We start from the raw sequence: 19,680 nt of genomic DNA, 5'->3' as shown, positions 1-19,680 counted from the left end.
GGCATCATATCTGGGATCAAGTTCTGTAAGGACAAGAAAGTAAATAAAATATGATGGAAAAAAATTGAATTATCAAGATTAACAGGGCTCTAACTGAATCCATTTTGCTATGAGTCACCAGCCCTCAACAATCACATCTGAGACTTCAGGAATGCACTACACAGAATCAATTAAACAATATATCACACAAAATTGATTTGTTAAGTACCACCCTTCCCTTACCCTCTGCCTCTAGCATAATTACCAGAGTAGTATAGGCAGGGAAGACCTAATTATTGGGAAGAATCCTTAATAGTTTTTCAGGGTAAAATTCTAGCTAGTCCAAAAAGGGTCTTTCTTTAAAGGGTTTTTGGGAAATTAGACACTGCGACTTTATTAGTATCAGTGACATTTGTTTGGAGCAAATTCAGCATGGTTGAATGCAAAAGGGGTTCCACCAATTGATCCAATTCCTTCCATTGTGGCAGCTTGGCCAAAGTATTCAGTTATTGGAGGGGTCAGTTCCAAAGTTCCATTCAGCATCATAGTGACAGGTCCTAGAGGAGCTGGGGTACCAGCTGGCACACGAGCAGAGGGCATGGCGCCTTTGCTATTTATGCTCATAGAACCTCCCATAGCTATGTGGCCTATCCTTATCTCTTGCTCTCTTGCACCAGAAAAGGTTCCCTTGAATCCTTCCTGCTGTTGCTGCATCATGTCTTCTTGTTGCCACCCCATTTCTTCCTCATGGCACTTACACTCCTCTTCCTGCCTGAGCTTCAGTTGCTTCCTTTTTTGCACTTCTTGGTTGTGCAGCTCTTCCATTCTTTAAAGTTCTTGGTGCCTCATCAAACCCTGCCTCATTAGCATGACCTGTGCTCATGACCAGTAGCCCCATCTCCATTTCCAGATTCTCACAAGCCTCCTTGATGTCTCAGTACACCTGTTTCTGCTGCTGTTTCTCAACCTCAGTGAATGCCTTCCAGTGCATGGCATACTCATATTCTGGGTGGCTGCTCTCGCTCCTTGTGAAATTGCTGGTTCTTTATAACCAGCTTCTCTGGAAGTCCTTCATCATCATCTAACTGGTCCATTGGTGCCACAGTCACAGGACAAGGAAATGTAATTAGCAGGAAAGACACTTCACTGCATCTGTCTAGAGTTTTCGAAGCAGCTGGCTTTCTGAGAACTCAACAATGCCTTTTCCTGAGGGTCTTCTTCAATCAACCACAATGACTACGGCCCTCTCCACCTGGCCAAACACAGAAAAAGCTTCTTCCAGCAGTTCATTAGACATGTACTGAGGAAGGTTTCCAACATTAAGGGATGCACTATGGCAGGCAAAGCAAACACGCAGCTGTTTTCCACGGAGTGACATATTGTCCAGCTCTACTTTGGCAATTTCTATGAGAGTTGGTGTTTCCAAACACATAAAGCCAAAACCTTTATCCTCATGAATGAAAACTTGACCTGCCTTCCTTTATTACTCAAATAGTTTCCTCATTTCCTCCTCAGTAATGTCAGGAGGGAGATTACCCACAAAGAGATGGCTACTTTGGGTGAAGGTGTTCTCTTCTAGTTTACTAAAATTCTTCAGGTCAATAGTTAAGCCTTCTTTTTGGCTGCTGGTCTGTTGCCCATTTGCAGGTATTGGTGGTGGTGGTGGCTGCTGCTGTTGCTGCTGGTGGTGATGCTGATGATGTTTCCTTGGAATATGGGTCTGTTTATCCAAATTAAATGTTTTATTACTCTGAATTTTTGTACCCCTCTATACACAGTCTTCCCCTCAGAGTCCACTATGTTTCACTTAATGAGGCAATGTGGAAGAACCTTTTAGATCTTATAGGATAACATTTTTTTAAAATGGACATACTAATTTGGTATGCACTTTTTGATGTTTTCTTTCATTTCTCTCAGTTTTTAAAGTTTTCCATTTCTTGATAAAATAATGACTGGCATGCAGAAGCTGGAGTCAATGAATTGGAAATTTAGAAATCACTTTTGTGAAGTTACCATAGAGTCACTATACCAAACCTAGGATGCCTTTGTCTGGGCTTCTTTACATCCAAGGAAAATAAATTCTTCTTTGTTTAAAGGATAATAGTTGAATTTCTATTTCTTGCTGCTGACTTTAATTCTTACTTAAATGATTCATGAATATTTTTCTTCATGCAACAGTATTTATTCCTGTAAAAATTATTTAACACTTTATAGTGAGAATCTTATCTATATAAGGCATATGCAAAAGAGGGAATCTTAGGCTTATCTGATTAATTCTACTAATATGCAAGTTAATAAATATAACATGAAAATTACCTCAAATATTTTGATTGAGCCATTTTATTTTATATTTTTTCTCCATGTCAAATAAGTTCCTTTTGTTTAAAAAAATCCTACCATAAATTCTTTATTGGATCCATTAAACAATGGAAAACTTGGAAGCAAATGATTTGTACTTAAATAAAACTACTCTCCTTGTCTCATATCAGTTAACTGTTCTGTATACTAAGTTGCATAAAATAACTATGTAGCTTGTTTTCAATAATGTTGTTTTAATTGTTAAATGGGATTTTTAACAAAATTTGAAATAATTTTCTTAAATAATCAATTTCTCATTGGATTTCTTCTCCATAAGCCTACTAAAATGTAATCAAAATTAAACAAATTACAAACTATGCAGTTTTAAGTTGTCTGAGTATCTGAAAGTAGTATGTTTGAGTAGAATGTTATTATCCATGAAAATGTAAAGACAGTGAATATTTGGGACATGTGGGCAATTCTTTAATTCTAGAATATTATATGAAATTGGGTCATAACATGTCAAATAACTTCACTATCCTGGAAACACATTATGAAATAAAGTATTTAACTAGGCTGCTAAGATTCAGTGTGCAGGACAACATGGATAAAAATTAATATTCCAAATATATTTATATGCTCATATTTCCTGATGAAGCTATGATTCTCTGAAGATTGATTCAAAATGGGTACAAACATAAGTATTTTTTTATTGAGCATTGGAAGAAAACATTCAGAGCACATTCACAACTCACAAGTGTCTGATCTTTTTCTGAGCATTATTACTTGCTTTCCAAAATGATAAAATGTAGTTGAGGACAAATGTTTAAACAAAAATAAATTTTTGATTTAGCATATGTATATTAATGACTAAAAAATACATTTTTAAAAATGTTATCTGTGCAGGATCTATATGTGGGTGTTAAGGGAATATTACTTTAAGCACAAGTAATTTGCTTATATAAGTTTATGAATAATCTTTCCTCAAATTATATATATTCATAGGTGTATACATAATTTTCTGTACGATGTATGTATATTACACATGTATAAAAAGGATAAAATCAACATATTTTCTCCAAATATTTATGTGAGATTGGGAGAAATTTGAAGTTCATTTAACTACAACAGGTTAATCCAGTTAGTCCTCACTATCAATTTTTATGTTCCCATAGTCAAAACAAGTTGAACCATATTAAAGCCAATAATTACACTCATTAATGCTCAAAGATCATGCTTGTAGGTCCAGTAATCTAGGCTTTAACAATTTTATCACATCATAGATTTATAAAATGAATGAGGAAAACCAAGATGACAATTCAGAATGAATATCAATAAGAGGAGTTAAATGTTGAAAGGGACTCAATTACACTGATCATGGGCAGTTTTTCTGAATAATATTGGAAATAATAATTCCATTGAATAATTCCAGTACTGCATTGATTGGCTTGCAAAGTGGGTAATTTTTATGTAGTAATAAAAGGGCAAAACATACTACAACATAAAATTAAGTGGAGAAAAGCTCTCAAGGATATGTGTTTCTTAGATGGAATGTTTCTCAAAGAAATATTTTTAATATTTGACTAACAAGGAAAAAATATGAGGCTGAAACATACTCAAATTTCTTGATACCAGCTCAATGTATTTTTTTAATCAATTAAAACAGAACTACAATCTCCTCATCAAATCCCCAGTCTATTTCCTCTCCATTTTTCCAATACAGCCAACCTGTTTTTTTCTTCCATCTTTTCATTATCAAGCTGAAAATATATGGTCTTGTATTTTCATAAGACACTTCTATTGTTACACTATATTTTGTAGTAACTGTCAAAACTGGTTTAGCTTTGGGTCAGACTTTTTCATTGTTCTGTAAAGAAGTAAGAGAAAGGGTTACTTAGTTATGAGGATGCAGCATGAAGAGCCTTCCCATGGATGGGAGGGAAAAATTTTGTAATAGAACATTATGGCAAAGATCTGCCCAAGTTTTACCTTATCATGATTGTTAAAATCAGATTGATATTTCCTTCTATGTATGTATTTATCTGAAAGTTTACCAATGAGAAGAATAATTTTTCTGGAAGTAATGTGGAGATTATTAACGCAACCAAGTATGCCTCAAGTATGTAGTCTTTGATAGAAGTCAAATGATCAAAGAATAACAGGGATCTCGGGGAAAAAAAGGAATCTTAATGATCAGAAAATCCTGATTTTTATGCCTAGATTTATGCCTAGATTTCCACTTGTTTGTACAGATATAACCTGGGCAAAATCACTACATGTCTGCATGTGATTTAATAGTTTTCTCATAATGTCTTCTGAGCCTTTGAGTCACTGGCAGTTTTCTGAATGATGTACACACTGTAGGGGCAAGGCAATATGTCATATTATAGGAACACTTTGAAAGTAAAATAGGTACTATTTATAATTTTACCCTGCCACAAAGAGTGTGACCCCATACCCCACTGAATTATTGCTGAGCAGACAGCACCTCTTCTTTTGCATCTTGGGAAACAATTGTGTTCTTGGATGGGTAGCAGAACCAGGTAATTCTTGGATGATAAAGGCTTTTTGCAGTCAGTGTCTCATACCTTGCTGAGGTAGCTGCCAGGAACACATATTCATGACAGGTGCAAATCACCTTGGAGAAGACCAGATGTTATGCTCAATTGGTCACAGGGACTTCTTTTCTAACGATCTCAAAATAGAAAGTAATAGTGACCATATTTTGTAGATCTTTACTCCTTAAATATAAGACTTAACGGGAACATATTTAACCCTATAATCTCATTCCTGACAGGATTAAAATCTATTCTTCTAAGATTTTATTTTATCTTCTTCCTAAAATTCTCAGTTCCTGCTTTTTTCCATTTATCTAAATCTTTTTTTTTCTTCTGAACTTTCCCACAGGCAGTTTAGTGTATTGAGGTATATGTAATATTTTCTCTGTAATTATCTTTCTTAATTGGATTGAAGTATTCCCCTACTCAATTATCTAATTATTAACTTAGTAACTGTTATTGATCATTATTTGATACCAAAACTTTCACTTAGTACTATCCATTCACTAATAAATTCATTAATCAAATAATTTAGTTTAAAATTTAGTAATAAGTAAAAGCATCATTTTTAAAATATGAAAATGATTACACTTTAAAACCAATCAAATCATAAAACAGATATCTCTTAAATACCTTCAATGCCTCATATAAAAATTAAAGTCTGGTATTAATTAAATATTATGTTACTGAATGATCTAATCTGTGGGGACAAAAACTAAAAAAACATTTGACAGAATAAAAGTGCATATTTGTATATATGAGTAAGAAGTGAGTGAAAAGTGTAGATACTTCTAATTTTTAAATTTAAACATTGGTTTTCTGAAATATTGAGATTTTTTCATAATATATAATATTTTGAAATATGAATATTGTTGCAAAATTTATTTATGCATCAATTTTTATAATAAATATGAAAGATGTTATGAAAAGTGAAGGGGTCCTGCTCTAGCAGGGTCCAGGGAGTCCTGAAGAATGAGTGGGATCTGCAAAAAGGATGAGACAGGAGTCATTCCATTGGAGCAATCAATCTCCAGAGAGAGAGAGAGAGAAAGAGCTCCAATGCAGCTTTCTCTGGGTCATCTTTTATTGCAATTTTTCTCATCATTATAGGTTCAGAATATGTCATTGATTATACAAGTTCAAAAAATTGCCAAGACATGACATTTTCTTAACCATCATTAGGAGTATAGAAAAATGTAACATCAGTTTACATTTTTCCAGTATGTGACCTTTAGTTATTAATTATTAAGGGTATGGAATCATTGATAAAATGTGTCACTAGTTTACATTTTTCAGATTTTCCCAGTGTATACTATTTTTCCCAAGATATGCTATTTTCTTTTTAACTAATGCCAAACTATGTAACTAGACTCAAAGTCTCCTAACCTATCATTAACCTTTAAGTTTAAAGTACACCTGAACTTTATTTCTAATCTAAACTTCCCATCTAAAAAAGTTCCCTTAAATCTTATACTTAAAATATTCTAAAGTTTATAAATAATTCTTAAAGTCTATAAACCATTCTTAAAGCATATCAGAAACCCATACAACTAAAAACTTAAGAATTCTAAACCCAAGATCTAAATAAAATAATATTTCTAACATTATTCTAAAAATATGTCTTATAAAGCTACTTAATTAATTAATTCCTACATTTATTCTCATGAAACTGGTTGAACAGCTTTCTCGAATAGTTTGTTTCTTAGTCAAGGCACACTATCTCTTATATCTTTGTAATCTCTCTCAGTAAAAAGCAAGTTCTAAATATCAGTTTGCTTACTGCCAATATTAACTATGCTCATTCTAAATCCCTATGTGAAGTAAAGGAGGGTTTATAGAAAAGAGGAGAATGTATATTATATGTTTTAACTTTCCTAAGTATATAACATAACTTTCCTTAATCAAAAATAAGTACATATGGTGGTCTTTGTACAATAAGTTTTTTAAGAGGCTGGAGTTATGGGCCTGAGTTCTTAGTTCATATAATCAATGTGGTGCCTAAAATTCTCATGACTTTTCAGAGAATGATTGTTGTCCATTATCAGTTTTATCCTCAATGTATTGAGATAGAAAAGCAGCCTTCTATTTTGTCCTCAATATGCTGAGGGGTAGTAGAACAGCCTTCGAGGCATGAACTACCTGTTATGTTCTAGCCATCTGAAATTTAATGTGGTTTGGCATTTAACATACTCATGCCTTCTGTCAGGAACATGCACATGAAAATGAAAAGTCCCAATTACATAAAAAAGGGCCTCATGATTTCGGTTTCCCACCAACCAGCGCGGCTTTGCCAGCATTCATCCTCACTGTTACCTTGTCAAGACAGTGGGAGAGCGGCTTTGCCAGCACTTATCTTCACTATGACCTTGTCAAGACAGTGAGAGGAGGAGTGCCTTCACCAGAAAAGTAAATTAATGTTATCACCAATCAGCCAAAACCAGCAGTTTTTTAAAATAACTATTTCATTTTCACTATGAATATTAACTTTTATTTTATTATTATTGTGCTATAGATATCTGTACTCCTGATTTTATTTGTAATAATTGTTTAAATGAATGTCATTGGTTTACACCTGACCTCTCCAATACATTGTGAATTCAGAAAACACTATTTCACCTCTGCTTTTGTCAGAAATCATTGTACTCTCTGCAAAGTCAGCTTACTGAATTCTGGTAATAAATTTCCCACTTATTATGTTTGATAATATATTATATTGCTTCAATTATGTGGATATATTTTGATAAGACAGGAAAGTCTGGAACATGGGCATGCTTGCAGTGCTGGAAGATTATTGAGCAACTAAATTCAGTAGTAAAACTCTCTTATTTGATAGAATGTGACAGATTCCTCCTTTATTATTCTTTCATTCCAGTGAATGAATTGCACTTTCTGATGAATCCAGACATCCTTCTGTGAAGCCCAAATCTTCACATGCCATCTAGAAATATTATAATTTCTTGCCCAAAAGAAATGTGCAGTTAGTGTAATAAGAGTGGTGAGACTTGACTGGGAACCTACATCTCTTTTCCACGCGTGGATGAAGTAATCTCCACAATAAATTACAATTTTCTTTCCATATCAGCCTAGTTTACAGATGAGAATATTGGTAAGTAAGGTTATTCAAAACTACACAAGGGCCTGCAATTTGTTCACTGCATCTGCCATTACTTCCTCAGAAGACCTGTTCTGACAATTAGCCCTGCCCTTGAAAACTAGTTTAAGACAGAGGCAGGATGAAGAGGGGAATTTGGTTTGTCCACAAGCAAAAAGGCCTAAAGTTGTATAGTGTTCATACAAGGTCCATTATAATTGTCTTAATGAGGGTTCAGCTAACTCAAACACTTCCTATTTTTCATTAACTTTTCAGACTTTTCACCTTTCCTAGGATTTTAATCAAAGCATTCCATTGGATCATGTTTCTTCTCACATGGTAAAATACACATAGTTTCATTAATGTTAGCCACCAAAAGAGTACTGTTTTTTATAAGAATTCAACTAACATTTTACAGAAATTATTTCTGAACATGCACACAAATATACCACACGGGCACAAACACAAATAAAAAAAATTACTGTGAATGTTGTGACACTTATGATATTTTATGCCAATATAATTTGTGAATGTGATACCACTTAGTCATATGGCAGACATACCTGTGCTTAAGTGCTTTTATGCAGCTATTAATTATAGGACTAGAATTAGAATCAAATTTATCTCAACTTTTAAGTAACTATAAATAGGAAGAGATTTATAATATAGATAAATGACTGAAAGGAAAGACAAGATTGAAAGATAATTAAATGAAGCATGGAAGAATAGCAGGAAGAGAGAAGAAAGAAGAAAAAGGAGAAAAAAGTAAAAACAGGGCTCAAATATTAATGTTTTCCATGTTATTTTGAAATGGTGGTTTTAGTGATTCATATACTGATTTAAATATAGGCAAATTTTATTCAAACTCCTGCCAATTCAGTTAAAGAAAATTCACTGACTATTTGTGGTATAGCTGTTATGAAACAATTACAATGCCAGAAGTGAGACACAAGTTGTAAAAGACATTGAAGAATTAGCATAAAATGGGTATTAACTATTTGAGAACTTTAGTATACTGTATATTGATATTATTTTGCTCAAATATCATTTCAAACAATTTTCCTCTTAAATGTATTGTTATCCCTTCATATTTAAATTTAATTATTTCAAATTTGCTTCAAATTGGGAGAGATTATTCAAAAAATGTACTTAAGAATCAAATTGTGTCCTTTAGTTTCAGGCTTATCTAAAAAGGCTTTTAACAAAGAAGATAAAATTGTTACTTCTACTATTTTGATAAAGAAATAGCTGGCAGATAAATATGATTTGATGAGCAGCAATGTCAACCTATTTGGCAGAAAAAGGTATTTGAAATAAAATTTTGATTTAGGACACTTGAATGTACAGCAAAGTTCTCAGACAGATAAGTAAGGCAGGGAAAAAATAAGCAATGCAGAAGATTCCTTTTTCTGCATTTCAAAAAGAGTATCTAACATTTCCATTTCCCTAAATTCAGGAGGCTCGATTACTTGAGTGGCAAAGGTAAAAAACAATAGGTAGAGTTTGATGATTGAGTTGGTGTTCTGAGCCCTGAAACATAAATTATTAGGATTAATTCTGATGATAAGTTCACACTTGGGCTGTGGTTTTACCTCAGTGTTAGAGCACTGTTTCTTGTCTTCTCATGCTCTTAATAAAGTCTGTCACAGAGAAAAAAAATAATGTTGTTGTTTTTAAGAGGTGGTGTCTCGGCAGGCACAATGGCACATACCTGTAATCTCAACAACACAGGAGGCTGGGGCAGGAGAATTGCAAATTTGAAGGTCAGACTCAGCAATTTAGCAAGCCCTAAGCAAATTAGGGAGATGCTCACTCAAAATTTAAAATGTAAAAAGGGCCTTGGGTATGCTAGTAAAGTGCTCTAGCACTGCAGTAAACCTCAGCCCCTCTCTTCTAGTTCCTTATAGTTTTTAATAAATTATTATCATTTTATGGTAACTATATTAACTATTTGTTTTGGAATATTATCAGAGGCACCCAGAACCATGACCCAGCATTGGGTAGATACTTTAAGTGAAATGTGCTAAGAGATTATGAAAAACTTGTGCTGATATTAGTTTAACATCTATCCTAAATTTATATAAGCTTCCAGGTAAATGATCAATCAGGCAAAGTAACAGAATTTCCCCCTGGTGCTGGTGATTGAACCAAGGGTATTTTACCACTGAGATACAACCCCAGCCATTTTTATTTATTAATTTTATAATAAGGTCACACTAAATTGCCCAGGCTGGCTTCAAACTTCAGATCCTCCTATCTTAGGCTCCTAAGTAGCTGAGATTATAGGCATTAGCCATGACACCCAGCAAAAAAAAAGGTAATAGGATTTCTTTCATTTGATAGGAGCTGAACTGGGGCTGCCATTGGACATCTCAAAGTTGCTGCCTATAGTGTTATAGGTCATCTATAAAAGCAGGGGTTTTTTAATTTGTATTTTATACCAGGGATTGACCCCAGGGATGCTTTCCACTGAGCCACATCCCCAACCATTTTTATTATTTTTTGTTTGTTTTTGAGGTAAGACCTTGCTAACTTACTTAGGACCACACTAAGTTGCTGAGGCTGGCCTCAAAATTTCATTCCTCCTGCTTCAGCCTCTCAAGTGTCCTGAATTACGGGCATGTACCACTGTGCCTGGCCCAAGCAAATCTTCTTGAAAGGAACACTGACTTGTAGACACCTGAGTTAGAGGAAGGTCCACAGGCCAGCTGAGAGATCAATCATGAATTTTGCAGGGATAATCATTGGGATGGATAATATACTTGGAATGAACCTGAAAAGTTCTAGGATTGGGATTTCTAGAAAACAGAATCTGTCTTCCATGCTTTAAATATATACAACCAGCTAGATGTGGGAGCACATGCTTGTAATCCCTGTGATTTGGGAATCTTAAGCAGGAGGATTTGCAAGTTAGAAGCCACCCTGGCAAACTTAGTGAGTCCTTTTCTCAAAATTAAAAAAAAAATAGGAAAAGCTGGAAATGTTGCTTAGTTGTAAAGTACCTATGGGTTCAATCTCCAGTATTAGGAAAAAAGAAAAAATACATATTTGTATATACATACATAATATACACACACCCATATACATATACTTATTTCCAGGGTTTAGAAATTTAGGAATTTAGCTCAGTGACAGAATCCTCACCTCAGTATGCATAAGGCTCTGAATACAATCCTCAGCACTGAAAAAAAATATATCTCCAAGCTGAGTTGGGTGGCCTACATTTATAATCCCAATGGATTCTGTGACAGGAGGACCACAAGTTCAAGGCCAGCCTGGACAACACAGAGAGGCCCTGTTTAAATAAATTGAGTTAAATTAAATTTAAAAATTACTTCCATGGAAAAATTTTTACACTGGACAATCAGAGGGACATACACTGTCAGTCTTAAAAGGGGGGCTATTTACTGTGTCTGGCAGTTTGATGAGGAATAAATTGTTCTCAGAATGTTTTTCCAAAAAAATATAGAATTTTCATATACATAGCTCTATTTTATTAGTTTGAATTCTTATATTTCAATATGTGGTAACATTATGGTGTTAATCTATCAAATCATTGGTTATATACGAGGCAACAATTATTATCCTAGTTTTTCTGGAACAGGCCAGCCTCAAAAACTTAGTAGAGCACTGAGCAAATTAGTTAGACTCTATCTCAAATTAAGAAAAAAATAGAAAGGGCTGGCAATATGGCTTAGTGCTTAAGTATTGAGATTGAACCCTGGGTTCAGTTTGTACTAGGGCTAGGGGGGAACAACTCAGCCAGAACAAATGAAAGGGCTGGGGCAATTCCTGTGGGAAATAGACTATCTGACAGGACAGTGATGTCAGGAGGTAGTCAGCTGTCTTTATTGAAGTCCTGGGAATTTCAAAAGCTGAAGGGGATGGTTGGGAGTCATTCTTAGAGGGCTTATTGTGCATGCAAGACAGCCTGGGTTTGATTCTCCAGGCACACCAAAAACAAAACAAAACAAAACAAATCTGAATATTCCCTATTGGGAGAATCAGATTCCGACATTGGTTCCCATAAATCACTTATATGTGCAGGATAGGAAAGCATCAACAATACCAGCTTGCATTCTGAAATTTGGGGAATGTTTTATACTTGGGGGTTCACTTGGTAACTCATGGAAAATGCCTCCCTAGGTGATGGGATTTAGTCTCCTAAGAAATCACAGAGTAGTTGACAGCAACAACTGGGGCACAGGACTAAACAAAGGAGAAGAGGGTGCAGTGAGTAGAGCAGGGCGTCGAGTCTGGGAGGGAAAATTATGCAGAGACTTTGCCTAGAAGCATTCTCTTATAAGTATGACACCTTCTCTTAAGAAAGAGGGTAGAAGGTGGGAGTCCTGGCATGTTCCTGTAATCCTAGCTACTTGGTAGGCTGAGGCAGAACAAATGCCAGTTTAAAGCTACTCTGTGCAACAAACAGAGACCCTGCTTTAACTTTAATATAAAAATAATAAAGTAAAAGACAGGCCATTATATGGTGTCACACACATATAATCCCAGCAACCATGGAGACTGAGGATGGGTAATTACATATTCTAGATGCTGAGGCAGGATTAAAATTTTAGACTTGCCTCAACAACTGAGAGAGACCCTGTATCAAAATAAAAAGTGATGGGGATGGAGCTTATTTGTAGAATATATCTGGTTTAAACCCCAACACACACACAACACACACACACACACACACACACACACAAATTAATTAAAATAATATTTAGAGCATGGTGGCAAATGCCTGTAATATCAGTAACCTTTGAAGCATAGGAAGCTGAAACAGGAAGATCTCAAATTAAAGGACAGCCTGAAAAATTTAGCAAGACCCTATCTTAAAATAAACAAAAGATCTAGTTTATTATCTAGTGGTAGAGAGAGTATCGAGGCTTCAATATCCAACACCAACACACATGCACAATTAAAAAAACAAAAAGAAAAAATTGAAGGTAGGAGTCTAACCAAAATTCCACCTTGTAGATAAACTTAGGCCAAAAAAGCAAAGGCCCAGAAAACCTAGTAACTAAGACTGTTACAATTGCATATTGCTAAATTTATCAAGAAAATTGGGCCACAATAGAATTCATCAATAATTTATTCATCAAATCCTTATTGAAAGCTTATTATATGCTCAGCACTCTCCTAGGATCTTGGTATACATTCATGAATAAAGCTCACTTAGACCCAAAACCAGAAAAGCTTACATAACAATGGGAAAAGGGTGTTTGCAAGATTACTGGATTTTCTTCAAATATGAGAAGCACAGTACCAACTAAACTCTCAAAGTTAAAAAAAAATTAAGCATCATTTTTAAACTTGGTGGTGGGGTGTTTTTCTCCCAGGAAAACTGGCACCATGTAGATTTTTGGTTTTGGTAAGCCTGGGGCTAAAACCTAAGACCTTGTACACACATTCTACGTAAGCAAGGTACTGATGTGTTATACCTCCTGCCCCTAAAATTTCTGACTTAATTTTTTGGCAGTACTGGAAATATAACCCAGGACTTTGTGCTTGAAAAACACACACACTAACCACTAAGTTACAGCACCATCCCCATAGCACCATTTTGAGTGTGAAGCCAAGAAGATCTCTCTCTCTCTTCTCTTGCTTCTTACTACATGTGCCACTTTCACTGAGTCTTTTCTGTGTTCTTTATGGGTAAACAAAAAACAGAGAAGAGTTTTATTTGAGAAATGTAATATTCAAGAAATTAGTATTATGATTTTTTTTTAATGATTGTTCAAAACATTACAGAGCTCAAGACATATCATCTTTCATACATTCGACTCAATTGGGTTTTGAACTCCCCAAATACATAATACAGACTCACTTCTGTTACATACTCACATTTTTACATAATGGCATATTAGTGACTGTTGTATTCTGCTACCTTTCCTATCCCCTACTATCCCCCCTCCCCTCCCCTCCCCTCCCATCTTCCCTCTCTACCTCCTCTGCTGTTGATTTAAGTAGCTCCCATGCTTAGATACTTGTGAAAAAAGTTTTCCTACTTTTTCTTTATTCTTCTTTCTAATGTAACTAAGTTGGGAGTGTGGCTTACTATAGCACTATCAGACAATGCAACATATCAGAACTCAAGGGGCTGGAGTATATTTCAGTGGTACAGTAGGCGCTTAGCATATGTAAGGCCTGTGTTCCCTTCCTTGGACCCTCCCCCAGTGTTTTTAATTGCATAACTAATTTAAGGTAACTTACAATAATACTAGGTTTTTTTCCATAGGTATTTAAACCTCTCATCCTAAAAGAACAACATTCTCATGGAGTGTGTTGGTAAAAAATTTGTAATGCCAGCTGCTTAGGAAGCTGAAGCAGGAGGGTCAAAAGTTTGAGATCAGACTAAGCAACTGAATGATACCCTGTCTCAAAATAAACAATAAGAAAAAAAATATAGCCTTTTTAGCAAGTGGTGCTGAGAAAACTGGTTCTCCATATGTAGAAGAGTTAACTACATTCTTATCTTTACCCTGCACAAAAATCAACTCAAAATGGATCAAAAACCTAGAAATGAGAACAGATACTATGGAACTCCTAGAAGAAAACATAGGGTCAATAATACTTCTGCTTAAAGGCACAGGCAATGATTTTCTCAATAGGACTCTAAAATCTCAGAAAATAATGCCAAAAGTTACTAAACTGGATGGGATGAAATTAAAAAGTTTCTACAGAGCAAAGGAAACAATTAAGAATGGGAAGAGGGAGCCTATAGAATGAGAGAAAATCTTTGCTAGCTAGTCTTCTGTAAGAGGATTAAAAAGTAGAATATATTTAAAAAAACTAAAAAACAAACAAATAACCCACTTAAATATTAGTGAATAAAATAAAAAGACACATATCAAAAGAAGAAACACAAATGGCTATCAAATATATAAAAAAAACTGTTCATTATTAACAATTAGGGAAATGCAAATCAAGACCATACTGAGATTGCATCTCAAACCAGTCAGACTAGCAGTCATCAAGAAGAAAACTAAGGCCTGCACCCCCATGCAACTGAAGCACAGAGTTCCAGGGCAGAGCCACCCCATTCTGGGCTTCCTTATTCAAAAGTTTCTCCACAGCCCAACATCAGGAAACATACAGGCTTGAGGGTAACACCACCATAAAACTGGAATATCTCTGCTTCTGTCAAGAGACAAATATAAGGACCTAGTAAGACATCACCAAAGTCCCTGTGGCCTGGCTGCACCAGGGTTTTCTCTACTAGGGTCCTAACACATAACAGGGAGTCTTGCATATGGTTGCCTATCTCTTGTTTCTTCTACTAACAGTCAACTTCTCATGATGACCCTCTCACTAGTCTTATAATCTAATAACTCTATATTCTCACATCCTATCTCATAAATATCTCAGCAACACCCCAGTCCCTCTTTCTACCATTAAGAACTATAAACCATTACGCAAACCTATTGACTATATGGTAGAAGATAACAGAAATTTCTGATTATAGTGACAAAACTGTAAATGTAAAAATAGAAGCTGATATGTAGCTGCACAGGTGGGTACATTGAGTGCTGTAATATGGATCTCTCCCCTAAAAGCGAGGTATAGGTAACCTATAGGGATACTATAAGACAATAGGGAAGAAGTTGTAATACCTCAGATCTACATTGCAAGAGAGGAAGACACATAGACATCATTAAAAAACAAGGGAGGAAAGTGCCCCAAACAAACCAAGGTACTATAACAATAGAATCCTTAGACAGCACAATAGGTGAAATGTCAGAGAAGGAGTTCAAAATATGCATAACTAAAATGATTTGGGATTTAAAGAATATGATCAGATACAGGCAAAAATTGATCACTTCAACAAAGAGATAAGAACAAATTCAGGTAACCATTAATTATACTAACAAAGAGATAAGAGAGCAAATTTAGGTTGCAAGAGATTATTTCAAGAAAAATATAGAGATACTGAAAAATAAACAAACAAACAAAAATCCTTGAAATGAAAAAAACAATCAGCCAATTAAAAAACTCAATAGATAGCATCACCAACAGACTAGACTACTTGGAAGACAGAACCTCAGACAATGAAGACAAAATATACAATCTTAAAAATAAAGTTGACCTCACAGTGAAGATGGTAATAAACCACAAACAGAACATCCAAGTATTATGGGATACCATCAAAAGACCAAATTTAAGATTTATTGGAATAGAAGAAAGTTCAGAGATTCAAGCCAAAGGAATGCACAGTCTCCTCAATAAACTAATACTAGAAAACTTCCCAAGCAAGAAGAATGAATTACAAAATCAAACACAAGAGGCCAATAGGACACCAAATATACAAAATTACAACAGATCTACACCAAGATACATTATAATGAGAAGGCCTAGCATACTGAATAAGGATAAAATTTTAAAGGCTGCAAGAGAGAAAAATTAGATTACCTATAAGGGAAGACCAATTCGGATGTCAGCAGATTTTGCAACCCAGACCCTCAAAGCCAGGAGATTCTGGAACAACATATGCCAAGCTCAAAAGATAATGGAAGCCAACCAAGAATCTTATATCCAGCAAAATTAAGCTTCAAATTTGACAATGAAATAAAAATCTTCTTGATAAACAAAAGCTAAACGAATTTACAGCAAGAAAGCGTGCATTACAGAACATTCTTGGCAAAATATTCCATAAGGAGGAAATGAAAATCAGCAATGAAAATCTGCAAAGGGAAGAAATACAATAAAAGAGAAGCCAACCAAGGGAGGAACCAAGTCAGGCTAAATACCAAAATTTTTAAAAAATGACTGGTAATACAAATCATATCTCAATAATGAGCCTAAATGTTAATGGCTTAAACTCACCAATCAAAAGACATAGGCTGGTAGATTGGATTATAAAAAGACCCAACAATATGCTGCCTTCAAGAGACTCATCTCATAGAAAAAGATGTCCACAGACTGAAGGTGAAAGGTTGGGATAAAATATACCATTCACATGGCCTATGTAAGCAAGCAGAGGTTTCCATTCTCAAACCAAATAAAGTAGACTTCAACCCAAAGTTAATCAAAAGGGATAGAGATGGGCATTCCATACTGATTAACAGTACCATACATAAACAAGACATAACAGATATAAATACATAAGCCCAAACATGTTCATTAATCAAACTCTTCTCAAGTTCAAGAGTCAAATAAATCACAACGCAATAATTCTGGATGATTTAACACACCTCTTTCACCAATAGATAGATATACCAAACAAAAGCTAAACAAAGAAACTATAGAGCTCAATAATACAATCAATAACTTATACTTATCTGACATATACAGAGTATATTATTCATCAACAAGTTAGTACACTTTCTCCTCATCAGTACATGGATCCTTCTCTAAAATAGACCATATATTATGTCACAAAGCAAATCTTAGTAAATACAGAAAAGTAAAGATGCTACCCTGCATTCTATTAGACCACAGTGGAATGAAATAAGGAATCAATGATAAAATAAAAAATAAAACTACTAGAACACCTGGAGAATAATAATGCTATTGAATGAACAATGTGTTGCAAAACATATCAAAGAGGAGATTAAAAAATTCTTAGAAGTAAATGAAAACACAAATACAACATATCAAAATCTCTGAGACAGTGCTAAGAGGAAAGTTAATTGCATGGGGTTCATTCCTTCAAAGAAGAAAAAGTCAACAAATAAATGAATTAACATTCCATCTCACAGCTCTCCAAAGAGAAGAACAAATCAACCCCAAGAGCAGTAAGAGACAGAAAATAATTAAAATTAGAGCTGAAATGAATAAAATTGAAACAAAAGAAGCAATTGAAACATTGACAAAACAAAAAGTTGGTTCTTTGAAAAAAATAAATAAAATTTGATAAACCCTTAGCCATGCTAATGAAGAGAAGGAGAGAGAAAACTCCAATTACTAAAATTCATGATGGAAAGGAAAATATCAAATGGACACCATTAAAATACAGAAGATAATTAGAAATTATTTTGAAAATTTTTACTCCAATAAAATAGAAAATATAGAAAGCATTGATAAATTTCTGGAGGCATATGATATGCCTAAACTAAATCAAGATGATATTCACAATTTAAATAGATTAATTTCAAGCATGTAAATAGAGGATTTTATCAGAAGATTACCAACCAAAAAAGCCCCAGACCAGATGAATACACAACTGAGTTCTACAAGACTTTTAAAAAACAACTAACACCAATACTTCTCAAACTATTTCATGAAACTGGAAAAGAGGGAAGTTCCCAACTCATTCTACGAGGCCAATATCACCCTGATTTTAAAACCAGACAAAGACACATCAAAGAAAGAATCCTTCAGACAAATATCTCTAATGAATATAGATTCAAAAGTTCTCAATAAAATTCTGGCAAATCAAATAGTGCATCACTATCAAGTAGAATTCTTCCCAGGAATGCAACTTTGGTTCAACATACAGAAATCAATAAATGTAATTCATCACACCAATAGGCTCAAATATAAAAATCATATATTCATCTCAACAGATGCTGAGAAAGCATTTGATAAAACAGAGCATCCCTTCATGTTCAAAACCCTTGAAAAACTAGAGATAACCTTTACAATGTTGAAGTATGTTCTTGTTATCTATGCTGAGCCACAAGCCACGATCATTCTAAATGGAGAAATATTGAAAGCATCTCCTCTAAAAACTGGAACAAGATAGGGATGCCCTCTGTCACCACTTATATTTAACAATAGTTCTTGAAACTCTAGCCAGAGCAATCAGACAGATGAAAGAAATTAAAGAGATACAGATAGGAAAATAAAAACTCAAATTATCACTATTTGCAAATGATATGATTCTATACCTAGAAGACCCAAAACATCCCACCAGAAATCTCCTAGAACTAACAAATGAATTCATAAAAGTAACTGTATATAAAATCAACACTCATAAATCAAAGATATTTCTGTACATCAGTGGCAAATCTCTCACCATTTCAAACAGATATGATTCAATCCCCTCACAGGTGTATAGGAATGTGCTCAAAAAAAGTTCTTCTAGAAAATATAGCAACAGTACATAATTTCACAAGCAACCAACTTCCCTATGTTTTAGACCTAAATTTACCTCTGAGCCACAAAAATTACATTAACAGTTTTTGACCTATTTTAATAACAGATTAACTTTGCTGTTTTTTGGGGGGATACCAGGGATTAAACTCAGGGACACTTGGCCACTGAGCCACATCCCCAGCCCTATTTTGTATTTTATTTAGAGAGGGTCTCACTGAGTTGCTTGGGGCCTCACTTTTGTTGGGGCTGGCTTTGAATTTGCAATCCTCCTGCCTCAGCCTCCTGAGCCACTGGGATTCCAGAGGTGGGCTACCATGCCCTGCAAGCTTGCATTATTGTTTCCCATGATTATCCCACATCAGTGGTTCAGAGGTACAAATGCTTCAATTACTGCCAAATTACAGTTTGCACAGCCTCCTCAACATTCAGAAAACATTCAATGGATGGTTTCATAATGTTATAATTGTTCCATCTTCTTCTAAGAGTTTTTTATCTGAAGCTTGTTTTTAAAGTTCTGTGTTTATGTCACTTTCTAGGGGTGCTAAGCTCTAATTCATGAGAAGAAATAAAACCATATTGCCCAGACTCAAAACTGAATTATATTTGTCTTAAGGATTCCAGGATCTCCACCTCAGGAAATGCCTTTGGAATCTCTTGCTGTGCTCCATTGTCTTCAATAATAATGTCCTCTTCATCGCTGTCTTCATCTTT

General features: G+C 34.7%; 1 pseudogene; it reads right to left on the bottom strand.

The window, feature by feature from the left end:
* Positions 1-381: 381 nt before the first annotated feature.
* Positions 382-1,483, bottom strand: LOC144365790 (non-POU domain-containing octamer-binding protein pseudogene; annotated as a pseudogene).
* Positions 1,484-19,680: the final 18,197 nt, after the last annotated feature.

The sequence above is a fragment of the Ictidomys tridecemlineatus genome, chromosome 8 (assembly GCF_052094955.1).
Source record: "Ictidomys tridecemlineatus isolate mIctTri1 chromosome 8, mIctTri1.hap1, whole genome shotgun sequence".
Lineage (NCBI taxonomy): Eukaryota > Metazoa > Chordata > Mammalia > Rodentia > Sciuridae > Ictidomys > Ictidomys tridecemlineatus.
Note: the sequence above shows the minus strand (reverse complement) of the source record. Positions and strands in the feature narration are given on the sequence as shown.